We start from the raw sequence: 12,658 nt of genomic DNA on the forward strand, positions 1-12,658 counted from the left end.
TGGTAATATAAAATTAATTAAGTAATGTATTTTGGTTTTCTTAATGGACAATAGAGAAGAACCGAGCTATCGAACTGAAACAAATACGAGGATGTTTTGCAATCACTAAAAGCTTCTATAATAAAACACAGCGTTATTATATATCTGATCCCTGAGACAGACACTTCAAACGGCAAGAATGTGCCGTTTAATTTAATGAATTTGATATAATCGTGGTCGCCATTCATGTTAATGCTTCGCCCTCCGACCCTGTATTACAGAGGATGTAACGTCTATTTACTTTGGGCATCACGCTTTGTGATGTAAATAGGACGCGCCCCCCCCCCCCTGGGAGTTAGGGGCTGCGTAACTCATCCATCGATGCCTATTAATTTGCGCTATTACCAAAGTTGGTGTAGTTCACCCACATTAAAACTTTTTAGTAATAAGTTTTTGAACTAAAAGATTTTCTTTGTTCACCCGCGACCTAATGATAGCTAAGTTTATGCAAGATATGCGAGTTCATGCAGTAGGAACTGGTGGAGGACCACCTCCACACTGTAAGAACACACACAAATCACGCAAACCCATCAGATTCTAACATCTGGTAGCATGGAGTACGTTTGTGTTGCTCTGAAGATGAGCTTTGGTTGAGTTCGAAACGCGTCAGTGTAGAGTGGTGGTGGTGATAGATGGGTTTGTGTGTGTTCTTACAGTGTGGAGGTGAAGGAACTGCATGAACACGCATATCTTGCATAAACTAAGCAATCATTAGGTCGCAGGTGAGCAAATATTTTTTTTAGTTCATTGATATGGACCTCCGCAAAGTAACGCCTGATTCAATAAATTAATAAGTTTTTTGTAAAAAAAAAATATTTAATGCAGGCTTTTTTTCAGACTACTCTTTGTCAACTTTGCTTGCATTGTCACACAAACTAAATTTGCATACCAAATTTCAAGTCGATGTCAGATGTCAGATGTTGAACAGTTCCGCCCTGCGGAGAAAATCTTGGCTAGGCTACCAGGGTGTAGTACCAGATTTTTGTATTGTCACGCAGTTAACATAAGTATGCCAAATTCCAAGTCAATCTAACTACTGGAAGTTGGTCGAATTTAATTTGCAAGATTTTGACTACAGACAGACAACGGGAAAGGTGAAACTATACTAAAAGCTTGTAATAGTAAAAGGCTGTCCACAGCAGATTGGCGTGCATTGGGTCAATTCTAGGTTAGGCAGCTGTTAGATTGCGTCGTAACAGCTGGCAATTCTGGAGGACTATCCGGTAGTATATCCTCAATTGTATAGTGAAATTCATCATCTGAAAATATTTTACACGTATGTTTTTTTTGTCAATCAAGCAAAAATGAGAAGGAGGCAAGGAGGGGGGGGGGGGTAGTATAGTTCTCTAACCACTGGTTTATGGGAAAATAATGTGGAATATTTTAGAACACGAATACTTTACTACATGTTAACCCTTTGACCATTATTTTTTTTAAGCAATGAATCGAGAACTTTAACGATACGCACAGCATGAATGATTTTTTTTATGATTTTTGAGAAAGAGAAATGTATATATTATTGCAGGGTTTCCGAATTATGAGACGGCAATATGTTTGCCGCTATCAGCCAAGGGCATTAAGTGACAAGACCGTCATGTCAGTTTGCCGGGGGAACTACGGGTGGCACGACGTATCTAAAATAAATAAATTAAAAACCAATAGATGATAAGAAATAATTAAAACCTTTATTTAACTTAAAACTGAATTCTTTCAAATAAATAACCGGGCAAGAGCATATCGGGCCATGCTTATAGTCAGGGTCCCGTAGCTGCCCGACCTTAATTGAAAACGTGAAAATCTCTGAAGCATGGGACAGCACAAAGTGGGACTTTACAAGTCTCGCATATATTATATTATAAGATTGCACGCACGAACAATCAACACTTTTTTTGCGAGATTTTTTTACTTCCGTTGTCATTTCTAACTAACACGGCTAATTCAGCAATAAAGGTAAAAGGCAAATTTGAAGTATTGAATTAAGCTATTGCTCCATATATAAATCAATAACAATTGTAGCCTAACCCACCCTTTCCTTTAATAAACACCAGACACTTAACGGATAGTGGCAAATATATTGCCGTCTTCATTTTTTAAAATTATCAAATAACAGATTTTTTTTCTTTAAACTTTATATCGCCAATCTTGTCTCTGAAAGTAGAGAATTGTGACCATCGGATAAATCCAGCAAACAAAATTTTATTTACAAACATTTTTGTTCAATTGTAAGGAATAGTTAAAAATCTAAGTTCAGGCCTAAGAATCATCATTTAACATGGGTTGGAATAACGTTTATCTGCTATTCTTTTTTTCGTAAATTGGTACGAGTATGTTCTCTTATGCGAACCAAAAGTTATATTAACTAACAACACGTTCATTGAGAAAAAAAATAAAATATCTGAGTCGTATGACGGCAAATATCTTGCCGTTACCCACTAAAGAGTTAAACACGTTTTCTGGCACAGCTGAACTAAAAATTTTATCACAACCATAAAATATATTTCACACTAGCTGTGCCGCGACTTCAATATTTTAGCTTTTGCATAAAATACGACAGAACAGAAGTTTTAAATCACTAAAAATCGAATATGTTTCTTATGAGCACTATTGCGGTCATCTTCGTAATTTATTGATGATTAGAACGGGAAAAATGGGAGTTCGATTATTGTTTTACATCGTAAAAAAGATTTAGTATGTCTGCATTGAGCTTAGTTGTTTAGCCCGAAAACGTAACTCGATATATTTTTTGAACATGAAACTACCGTGAGACTCACTCATATTGACCGGATATCTCACGTCTTAAATCGAGTTTAGCCCGACATGTTGAAAATTTGTGGATCGTGAACTGAATCACGTAAGACGGCTTTGGAAAGCAATGGGTACAACTGGTAGCAGTGCAGCCGTGTAGTGAACGTGTCGACTCGTAAAAGACCGATGGGAGCTGAGAGGGTTCCGGTTCCGGTATATTTACCGTTTATAAAAGGGGTGACGGATAAAATCAGACACTTGTTACGCCGAAGATATAGCATCAAGTCGATTTTCCGTCCTCATATGCAGCTCAGACACTTGGTGCGTTCGCCGAAGGATAAGGAGCCCCTGAGTGGTCCCGGGGTATATATGATTCCCTGTTCCTGTGGCAAAAGCTATATCGGAGAGATTGGACGAAACGTTTCCACAAGGGTATCGGAGCACATACGCAGTATGAGAAAACAGGACGACAAGGGGTCTGCTGTGGCCGAGCACTCAATGGACTCGGATTCGATGCACTATACCAGATTTGATAGGGTATCTGTACTTGCGAGAGAAAAAAAATTAATTCCGCGGAAAGTGCGTGAAGCCATCGAGATTAGTCGTCATCCGATTTTTAACCGCGATAGTGGTTGGACGGTAGGTACCTCCGAGTTGGAAAACGGTGTTAAATACTCGTGCTGCGTCATCGGTGGTGAACGTACCTTTACAGAGCGATGTTTATAGTATGTGTGCTACCCTCCATTTGACAGTTGTAATGAGAATGATGATGAAAACGCGGGTAGTTGTGTGCCGGTGTCAGTTTCGTCGGGTAGTCGCGCGAGCAGAGCGGCGGCGCGCAGTGCGCTTGTTGCAGCAGCCGCCGAGTCGCGTTGCTCCGAAGACGAAGGGCTACGGATTAGCCCGAAACATGTCGGGCTAAACTCGATTTAAGACGTGTGTTATCCGGGTCAATATATTTAATTTGATAAATTCTGTGATTAAAAATATACTGAGCGGCAAAAAAGCATCACCATTATCATCACCAAGCCTATATACATCCCACTGCAGGGTACAGGCCTCCTCTCAGAATTAGAGGGCCCGCCGCTAGCCCAGTGCCATTACTTTGAATTGAATTATATTATACCATTGAATTGCTTCTCAGGTTTGTACGGAATACTTCTTGATGTTTTCTTATGTTTCCCATGTTTCACGATATAGCTATGATAGCCTAGTGGCTTATATGGTTATGGTTCTTATATGGCTTGTACCACGGAGTTTTTCGAAATAAATGTGCGAAAATATTCACCATCAGCCAAATATGTGGTCTACGACCCTAAAGTTGATAATCGTTTGCATGTAACGAAACAATAATATCATTATAGTCGTCAGTCAACTTGATAGTTCGACTTTAGCGACATAATCATTTGATAGGAACTTGTTTAAAAATTGATAGACCACTTATTTAGTTGATGGTACCTACATTTGAAATTTACCACGAGCTTTATGTTGATGATGAAGATACTAATTACTTAGTACTCGTACTTAAATAGTGTTTTGTCTACCTAATCGCAATCTTTGTTTTGTATTAGCTTTCGCAAATGACTCCCTAAAAGTTGCAGAATATGAAAAAAACCTTTCCAATGTAAAATGACTTGTTGTTATTGGATCCTAGGTCCGAGTCTTTGATGGTGACACAACTCAAAATTTTAGGGCATTAAATTTTAAAATATCAAACTAAAGCAACGTTATATAAATCATACACGACAAATCACTGCCATCTTACATTCTCTTTCTTAAAAATAAAAAAAGCACATTTGCACTTAAACTGCTAGGCATGTTTCCGTGGACTTCGATTACGGAAAGAGTTGTGATAACTATTGCTATTCCGTGCCAATATGGTAAGTAGTAAGTTTTCTTATCTCCATATTATACATTGACCTTGTCGGTTAAGACGTCGAAGAGTATCAATGCTTTACATATTTCGCTAGAACTACACTAATTTTCATTGTTTTTGGAATAAAACCGTGTACTACAACTACGCCTGCGTGACACATTATATATGTATTGTAATTGCAAAACCCATCTTACTCAATCATAACTAATACCCAAGTAAAGGTAAAGATGACCTGTTGTATGTAGTAGTGTACAGAATTGATATGGGACCTAAGTCATTTTTTGAATATGCAACGTCGACTCATCTATACGGACACGTTACTACTACATACAACAGGTCATTTTCTTAAGTTTTTTATTCGTACATCTTAAAAGTTGGTATTTTTTATAATTTAAATCCCATTCATATTCATTTCCCCAACTCTTGGCAAGGTAAAGACAATTTTCATCAAAGAAAAGTAAATTCCCTCAAATACAAATGCCCTTTCATTAATTGGCCCGAATCTGTGGGTCACAAACGACCCGGGATTGCTCGCAGACGGTTGCGAAGATTTTATTTAATTCGTTCGCGAGCCCTCCTTTGTCTCGATAGTCGTAATTCAAGGTTTGTGGAGACCCGGGAACGTTGAAATATTTATCAGCACCTTTCACAAAATGTCTATAAATTATGGTATATATACTCAAGTATTTAAATGTGGCTATAACGTTTGGTGTCTTTAATCACACGGCTCGCCGAACAGCGGGAACCCTTCAGATACATTTTTAGTTTTCATTCATTTTTTTATTTTTTTTAACGCACAGTTTGGCGTTTTAATTTCGGGATAAAAAGCGCGCGGCCTGTGTCTTTTTTAAATGGTTGATTTTTTTAATACTTAAAAATAATATGAATTCCAAATAATTATAATCATTATTTGTTTTAGGCTCTCTTTTACAAAGAGAGCAAGGAGAGGTTTTTTTACAAGGTTAAAAAACTATAAAAAGGCAACTGAGATATATTTTAAAGTAATTGAAATGTTAAGGGTAAGAAGAACCCTTATAATTTGGCTATGTCCGTCTGATTATCCATCTGTTCCCGGCTTAGCTTCGAGTTTCATAGTACTACGAAACTGTATTTAACTGTAGATATTTACGTGAGAATCAAGAACGGAATAAAATGATGAAGAAAAGTTGGTTTGGTACGAGTTTGTGGGATCATTATTTGAAAGTGTTTTAGACCTTTATATGAATTACTTCATTATCATTCTAGCCCATACATGACCCACTGCTGAACGGGCCTTCTCTCAGACTGGAAGTTTATTTCTTAATTCCCAAAAATGGCAGCAAAATGTATTAAAAGAAATGTTAAAGGCAGCCATCACTAAATCATTGTGGCTCCCATTCATTATCACGTTTATTGTAATAATAACCGAGGAATTTAAACGAGACTGCTTCTGCATAAATTAATTATCATTCCTCTTCGTATAAATTATTGCATTAAGCCACTCCTAACTTAGCGATTGGGAGGATTCCATTACTTCGTTGTAATATAATATTGTCCGCTGAGACGTCAATCGCGAAAACTGGATCTTATTTGCATTTTATCATCCAAGTCTTTTATGTGGATTATTATATTTCAAAGAATAATCCCAACAAATAAACTAAAGCTACAATAATGCTAAAAATGCCCCTGCGGCATGGCACCGAAGATGCTGGCAGTATTTCTCGCTGGATCGTAAGACTGATGCGTTGATCTTATTCTATGTACTTATATCTATTAAAAATAATGTGACCGACAACCTAAACCAGTGGGGCTAAAAACTTGAAATTAGGTTAAAATAGGTACCTTGAGTATCACAGAGGTGTGCTAAAATGTTTTTTTTTTTTAATTTCGACGAGGTAAGTATAAAATTTGCATATTTTTCCGATCACCTTGATGTTCACAAAGTTGTTGAACATTAAAAAGATTTATATTTCATGCAAAATTGATGCCGGATATATTACTAATGTTACATGTAAATATTTGTTACGAAATGTTAAAGACTTTGATTAATTTATTGAGCTCCAATGCCTACGAAAGTAGCAAATTCGAATTTTCGCGGCTGGTGTGATATACCGGGTGGGCCCTGTAACAGGAGCAAAAAATTAAAACACAGGTTCAGCTACTCAAATGGAACTACTTTAGTTCTGCAACTTTCAAAAATTAAAATGTATCATTATGTTTATTCTAAATTTTTTTTTTTAATGGTATTTTCAATGTACGGCATCCTATTATACCCGATAGCCTAAATGACATCACCTGTCACGTAACAAAATGACGGATTTCGCAATACATTGCTTGTCCAATTAAACTATAATAAAAGTTATTTTCAAAAGTTGTAGATTTAAATTAGCTCAAGATGAAGAGTGCAAACTGTGGTTTAATTTTTTGCTTCTGTTACAGATAAGCGCCAAGGCATTTTAGTTTCAAAGCTCTCCTACATAATTTCAGTCATAGTATAGTCCGATACCTTCATTAAAACATTGCTCGGTATGCGGCATTGCAGTATCATCAACGATATGTCATCATCCATCATCATCCCATCAGAGGTGCGAGCCGGGGTTTGAACCCACGACCCTCTGCTTGAGAGGCGATAGGTCAAACCACTAGGCCACCACGGCTTTTTACCACCAACCACCACCACCAACGATATGTAGCTGCGTCGAAATATAGGGAGTTAATTATAGGTAATTACGGTTTACATTCCGTGAGAAACATTTTTAGTGTACATAAATAACCGATGAAGCCGTGGTGGCCTAGTGGTTTGACCTATCGCCTCTCAAGCAGAGGGTCGTGGGTTCAAACCCCGGCTCGCACCTCTGAGTTTTTCGTAATTCATGTGCGGAATTACATTGATATTTACCACGAGCTATGCGGTGAAGGAAAACATCGTGAGGAAACCTGCACAAACCTAAGCAATTCAATGGTGCGTGTGGAGTTCCCAATCCGCACTGGGCCCGCGTGGGAACTATGGCCCAAGCCCTCTTGTTCTGAGAGGAGGCCTGTGCCCAGCAGTGGGACGTATATAGGCTGGGATGGATAAATAACCGATAGTTTCAAGAACTGTTCGTTACAAAAAAGGTAGCGGCCTCATTTAATTTGTCCGTACCCTTTACGAGTTGAAAAACCTAACCAACAAAAAGTTGGAAAACCCCCGACTTTGTCACTTCAAAGTTCAATATCTCAAAACCAGCTGAACCGATTTTGATAAAACATGTCCAAGAACCATTGCTAGAAAACCTGCTTTCAAATAAAAAAAACCGCATTCAAATCGGTCAAGGTAGGAGCTACGATGCCACAGACAGACAGAAAGACACACATAGCGGTCAAATTTAATTCCCCTCTTTTTGCGTCGGGGGTTAAAAATACAACTAAATTACAATTCAATTGGTGCCTAGAATGAAAATGTATTGTTACGAAATAAATTAAGCTTTACTAGATTCCTTTGTTTCTAGAGTACCTACTACCGAAGTAAATACTATAATTTATCTTTTGTCCTCACCACCCTAGACAATAGGCTAGTCAGGCCAGTCAGGCGTCCGGGATCACCACCCAACGAGACGACAATTAGGTACCTACCTAACCTACCGACTAGGTTCTAACCAGGCCCTATACTAAAATTCGAACTTGATATCTTGCCGTTTCGCTGACGCTAATATTATTTAGTACGAGAGAGAGAGAGACGGTACGATATCAACTTCGCTTTTCGAATTTCGTAGTTGCCCCACAGGGTCCATTTTAACCAATACCAATAAAAAATGGTCAGAAATTAAAATATGACTTAGATGGTTGATCAATGATCTCTTATGAGGACTATTATAATAATAAAGTAGTATATAAAATGAAAAGTTCACGAAATCAATTTGTGAGATGAAAGACTTGAATTTGTAGACGCAGTCTCCCAGACTTCTAGACATCGTACACTGGGCGACATTGTACGCAATACCTACTCGTAATACAGAGTTGTCTTAAAATTAAATATTTTAGCAGATGGTTAAGTTACCTTGGCCGAACATCCGTGTTAAGGTTTTTCATGGGAATTTTCGATTCAAAACGTGATCATGCCTTTGACACAGTAATACTTTGAATAAGTATACCTAGATTGTACTTAAGCATTTCGTTATTACATTACTTTGAAAAAAAAAAACATCGTAGGTACCTCAAAATCTATAATCTGGCTAAGATAATTTTGCTTCAAAGTTCAGCCGTTTTTGAGAAACTGATGCACTCTGTAATGACAATATCGGAGATTTTTCAGCTTTTCTACGTTAGTAAGGTTAATTAGGCCATCTAAAAATAAATTCCAAGTGCTCCAAACCTTGCAAAATCATCAAACTTGCCCCGATTTTTTTGAACTACCCGCTAAGTCCGCGGCACCTATCGTACCTCTCAGTTTACTACAAAAACATGTGCTCAAATTTATCTGACTGTTCGCGAGTTGGCGAAGTGCCATGTGACCCACATAGCGGGGTCAATGGACTTGAGGCTAATAAATATTTTTTGTTTACGCCACCCAATTATACTATTGGAGCTTGGAGCTGTTGTTGAGATGTGTTGAGCTGGGGTAAATGATTCCGGGTGGTCTTGCCTTTTTAAGAGAAAAACCGCGTATTTCTCAAAAGGGTCATCTGTGTCATGTGTACGTTCCACTGCTGGGCACTAGAAGTGCGTAAAGTGTGTCAAAGAACTAAAACATTTACTTTGCTCACCTGTGACCTTATTATTCATATGGACCTCCGCAAAGTAACGCCTGATTCAATAAATTATTCAAAGTGGTCACTTGAAAGTCATAAAGTATTGCATTACTTGGTCTTATTTACAGATCGGCATTTTCTTTCGCGCTTGCCGCATAGTGGTTACCCAGCAGAACACACCACGTGCTGAAAAACGCACTAAAATCTTTTAGCATATATTTAGGCGCACTGTGCTGTGCTGAAGTGTTATTTCTAGCCAGAAACCCAGTTTTATTTTTACCAACGACTTTCATAAAAAATATGCTTTTGTATACGTATAATTTCTTCGAACATTTTCGTCTACTAAATGATTGCATTGGAGGTGAGGAGGGCACATTTATCTTACATCTATCATTTTGATATATTTCTTGGGCTTTGGCGCATTCAGAGTTTCCCTCGTTAATAGAATTTATCTCGCAAATATCTTACGGTGTTTGCTTAGCTCAAACTGTCAGAAACTCGCAAGAGTTGGGAAATTTATAAAGTATTTATGTAATTCCGCTACATCTACGTAACGAAGGCAACTTCTCAAGCTGTCAATAACAGTGTTAGAACTTGTCAAAATTATAAATTAGCAATGTATTTGAACTGAGTAAAGTTTAAATTGAATGAAACATATTTTTTTGCTAAATACATGTCTTAATCGGCCTCATTTGTCCGAGCAATCCCAATGAAGCCGGTTTAAGTACCTAATGAATTGTTTTAGTAAATAGTGTATACAAACATTTTAAAATGATTGATTAATGTGATTTCCTTTATGCCTGGATAAAGTTCCTTGTAAGTATTATGACCCCAGGTGGACTGAAACTAAACTTGAAGCTATTAAATTACGTTAGTACACGGAAGGTATAGGTACCTGGAAGTAGGTAGATTATGCCGGAACATACCCTGCCAAAGCTACTTATTGTCTCCTTATTTGTTATTGTTTGTAGCAACGTTTGTCATCAATCGGAATAATGATAATAATATGGAATTAAAACATGTCTTATGTTTATTATTTATTTTGTTTCAAAATCGCGGGTTATCATCGTGTTGGAAATAACTCCAGCTGTGAATTATTTTAAAAATATTAACAATCGATGTGTAAAAATTGTATTCATCGGGCAACAAATACTTATAGTTAGTAAGGATTGCAAAATCTTCAAGAAATTGTTCGGCTCATGTCAGTTAAGTATATACCTAGAATATTTCCCTTTGATAGAATATTTCGTCTGGAAATTCCAAACCAATAATACATACATATTCCGAGTATTAAACTTGAGACGGTATGTTCTCCATTTCAGACATTCGCTTACGAAGTTCACCGTGCGAAATTTTTGATATGAAACCATTGTATCTAGTTGAACGACGAACTTCTCTTCCGAAGAGTAACATGGTCTATTTTTGTACTCTTTTTTTCATACAGAATCTCAACGACTATCAAAAAAGGTACCCAGGAATATTAAAAAGAAAATAAAGTTTTTTTAAATACTCCGTAAAAGGAATTGGAATATCGTAATTAACAATGCCTTGTAATTAATCGTTTAAAACAGTAGAGCTTTTTACGAGGCTAAAGGTTACAATAACGTTTCTTTTATGACGAGCATCTCAATTTAAAACCTCATAAAGGTCACAAAGCCAGCACCATGCACCTGAAAAATTACGGTTTTACCCCATTTAGTACAGTTGGCAGCAGTTAGCATTTAATTTGTGGTCTCACACCAAGTGGACGGGTCCTAGGGCTAGGGGCTAGGGTAGGGTTGTCTCATGGTTTCTAAAACCCATATATATATAAGTAAACTAGCTGTTGCCCGTGACTCCGTCCGCGTAGAAGAATGAAATATAGTTTACGTCCTATTCTCAGATCTACCGAAATGTAACGAAAAGTTAATTGTTACCTACACAAAAAAAAACATAAAAATCGGTCAAGCCGTTTCAGAGGAGTTTGGTCACAATCATTGTGACACGAGAATGTTTATACAAGGAAATAAAACATAACACAATAAGCGGTAACGTTTCGTGTGCTCTGCCTACCATTTGGGAATACAGCCGTGATTTTTGTGTGTGTGTGTGTGTGTGTGTGTGTGTGTGTGTGCGTGTGTGTGTGTTGCGGCGTGCGTTGCGTGCGTGCGTGCGTGCGTGCGTGCGTGTGTGTGTGTGTGTGTGTTAAGTTTTCTTGAGAATTATTAGTAGTTTAAGAGTAAATAGCAGCCTAAGGTATAAAATATACCTAAACTTGGAATATTTCTGTTAGTTTATTTATGAGTATGTTGTTACTGTTGTTATGTATCAACCTATCTATTTGGGTTTGTTAAGTATGTGTATTGTATAAATGGTTATGTATTCTTGATATTGCTGTAATGTAATGTAAATTCACCACCTGCTAAAATTTATTCCTTACTTCTCCATCCATTCCATTGTAAAGGTTGCCTGGAAGAGATCGCTCTGAAGCGATAAGGCCGCCTATCGCTTACCTCAGAAAGTCTCTGTTTATATACCTATTTTCTGTAATTGCTTGCTATGTGCTGGTGTGCAATAAAAAGTTATTGTATTGTATTGTATTGTATTCCGTACAAAATAATACTTAATTTTTCGTAATGGCTACGGAACCCTATTTCGGGGGTGTCCGACACGCTCTTGGCTGGTTTTTAACATCCTCTGGCAACCCTGACGCGGCCGCAATATGACTGGAATTCGGGATTACTCGTACAGTCGTTCCGGCGCCGTATTAATTCGAGGCTGTCGGACAAGAGTTTAGTCGCGATTCATCGTTATTAGTTTATAATTGAGGGTGTAGTGTAAAATATGCAAAATTATGCAAATGTGGTGTGAAGGGGGCGTGAGATTCGGAGCACCCTAACTAGCTAGAGCTAGTTTGCCTGTCATAAAGGTACTAAATATTTGTAAGATGGTAAAGATGTAGGGAATAATGCTTTGCCATTGTATTTTGCCGGAAAAAAAATGTATTTATCTTGCTTTAAGAAAGCGATATCCGGCAAAATGCGATGGAATGGCAGTATCATCACATATATTACTAGCATTTACCTCTGGTTTTTCTTGCGTAACGCTAAGTCTAAGTCTAAGGCATATTTTAATTAGCAATGAATCCGGAGGATGTTTGATCTGTCTGTCCAAAACTAGAAAAAATACAACCCCATAGATAATCAATTCTCTTCTTTTTGAAGTAGATAAAAAAAATCGATATTGACGTGAGACATCATTATTTAAAACAACATTTGAAACAACCAGCCAAGGCAAGCAAGGCAAGTTG

At 37.5% G+C, this 12,658-nt stretch overlaps 1 long non-coding RNA gene across 1 annotated transcript in view; it reads left to right on the forward strand.

Moving 5' to 3' along the window:
- LOC141433143 (uncharacterized) overlaps positions 1-12,658 on the forward strand; it is a 228,072-nt gene that overhangs the window by 184,598 nt on the left and 30,816 nt on the right. The gene's annotated exons all lie outside the window — the stretch shown is intronic.

The sequence above is a fragment of the Choristoneura fumiferana genome, chromosome 12, assembly GCF_025370935.1.
Source record: "Choristoneura fumiferana chromosome 12, NRCan_CFum_1, whole genome shotgun sequence".
Taxonomy (NCBI): Eukaryota; Metazoa; Arthropoda; class Insecta; order Lepidoptera; family Tortricidae; genus Choristoneura; species Choristoneura fumiferana.